Source organism: Cyprinodon variegatus, unplaced genomic scaffold (assembly GCF_000732505.1).
Source record: "Cyprinodon variegatus isolate N-32 unplaced genomic scaffold, C_variegatus-1.0 Scaffold196, whole genome shotgun sequence".
NCBI lineage: Eukaryota > Metazoa > Chordata > Actinopteri > Cyprinodontiformes > Cyprinodontidae > Cyprinodon > Cyprinodon variegatus.
In genome coordinates this window covers 186,568-188,778 of record NW_015150649.1, presented here as the reverse complement: position 1 = coordinate 188,778, position 2,211 = coordinate 186,568, and the positions used below count along the sequence as shown (strand labels likewise).

Here is a 2,211-nt window from a genome sequence, read left to right as displayed (position 1 = left end):
TCTTCTTATTCTAGGCATGCAACTGCATGCTTTGGTTTTTGTGGACAACAACTATGCGTTGCTTAACATACGTCACGCACTCCGTTGCTCTTATTGGTTGTACGTCTGTCCAATTGAGTGCAGAGGCATTTTTTTTCCTGATTCGTTCAAAACACGCCCCATAATCACAGCTCTATGGAGCAGTATCAGACTCATATTCTGACTAGAATTGAGTAGGACTACGTCAGGCTAATATAACACATAATTTAGTTCTGAAGTGAGCATGAATATCAACTTTAATGTTAGTATTTTGATGTGCATAATTAACCCCAGCATATTAGTTGTCAAGTAATTTTAAAATATGAAAAATAAATAGTAAAGTAAATGTTTAAGTCTGAACATTCCCCTGAAAGTATTACTGCTGCTACTATCTGTATTAAAGGGCGAAAAAAATGGTAGGGGTGGCCACAGGTTGGCTAAGGGTGGCCATTGCCACCTCTGGCCCCCATCTAGCTCCACCCCTGGCCAAAGCCGCAATTAGGTTACAGTCAGGGTGTGAATAATCTGACTTTTGTACAAGGAGAATTTCATTTTAGGGAGACTAATAAAGATACTATGACGTTTACACTTGCTATTTCAGCAATCAGTATTATTGGCAAATATAAAGGGGCCCAAGATTACATTTTGCTTGGGGCCCTATGGAGGCTTTTACTGCCCCTTGGTTGGTATAATTTAAATTTTTTTGTTTTTTTTTTATGAAGTAGTCTGATTAAAATATAAAGTGTTTATGTAAATAAATTACATAATTCAGTTTAAAAAAAATCTCCCAATCATGGTAAAACTGTGTGCATTTTTTTCTCCACTCAAAGGAGCAGTAATGAGCTTTCATAAGTTGCGCACCTGGTGGTTAAACAGGTTTGTATGCAGATCCTGCTCAGCTCATTGTATTCTAAGTGATGGAATCAACGCCTTCAACTACTGTGGATTTCATCAATTTCAGGTCAATTCTTCTCGTTTCCATTATTTAATAAGCCGCCCTCCCTCCCTCCGTGGGTCGTGTCATCCTGTGGGGGTTGCTCCTGAGCAGATGTTGACTGCTAACTAACGCGGATCAAAGCTAAAGTTCTTCCAGCCCCGCACATGGGTGGCTGCTTGATTGAGGCTGAGAGGACTGTATGGGCACGTAGAGAGGTAACTACAAGCTTTTTTTTTATTTATTTATTTACTAATGACCCATCCACCACGAGCTTCTAATTTGTTTTACAAACTAAACACGGCAGCTTTTGAAGTAAATATTTCTACAACTTCCTTTAACCGCCGACCGGGGTGTAGATGTGCGGGTTAGCATGATGCAACAGCTGCATCATGTGTGATCTTACCGGCTAATTGTTAGCGCGATGCTTAGCCGGCTAATTGTTAGCGCGATGCTAAGCCGTTTTTTGTTTTTTTGATTGACATTCGTGGTAAAGTTGGTGCTGAGAGGAACAGCCCCGTTTATATCCGCGGCTACTCCTTTAAATCCACATCAGGCCAGCAGCTAACCAGCAGCCGATGATGGGTTAGTAATCAAACTGACACAATGGGATGGTTTCAGCGAGGTGACTGGCCGGTAAACCTGAGTGGAAACCACGCTGCTTTCAGTGTTGTTTTGTTCAGCGGCACATTCGGACACAAAATGTCCCGCTTTTAGGTCTTATCAGCCCAATGTTGCTGCCTCAGAGTCCGAACCGGTGTTAAGCCAACTTTGGTTTACCCGAAGAAAGATGCACTTAAGAACAAGACTGTCAAAGATGTTTGACTATCTAGAAGGGATTTATATATATATATATATATATATATATATATATATATATATATATATATATAATATAATATAATATAATATAATATAATATAATATAATATAATTTTTTTGACAATTTCATGGTTTGGTTCTCTTAATTTAGGGTAAGGGTAGATGTGAACTTCATGACCATTTCCGGGTTAAATAGATGTGTATATAGAGGTGTCTGTGTATATAGATATGTGTGTGTGTGTGTCTTTATAGATGTGTGTGTGTGTGTATATAGGTGTGTGCGTGTGTGTGTGTATAGATGTATGTGTGTGTGTATATATACGTGTGTATATAGGTGTGTGTGTGTGTATAGATGTATGTGTGTGTATATATACGTGTGTATATAGGTGTGTGTGTGTGTATATATACGTGTGTATATAGGTGTGTGTGTGTGTATA

General features: G+C 38.9%; 1 protein-coding gene across 2 annotated transcripts in view; it reads left to right on the top strand.

Moving 5' to 3' along the window:
• The first annotated feature begins 924 nt into the window (after positions 1 to 924).
• LOC107087848 (Y+L amino acid transporter 2-like) overlaps positions 925 to 2,211 on the top strand; it is an 18,160-nt gene continuing 16,873 nt past the window's right edge. The window contains exon 1 of one of the 2 annotated variants that reach the window (XM_015379639.1): positions 925 to 1,170. The gene's annotated coding sequence lies outside the window, so the exon portion shown is untranslated. Of the gene's footprint in view, positions 1,171 to 1,399; positions 1,538 to 2,211 lie in introns of those variants that run through there. The other variant, XM_015379641.1, reaches the window with a different exon arrangement.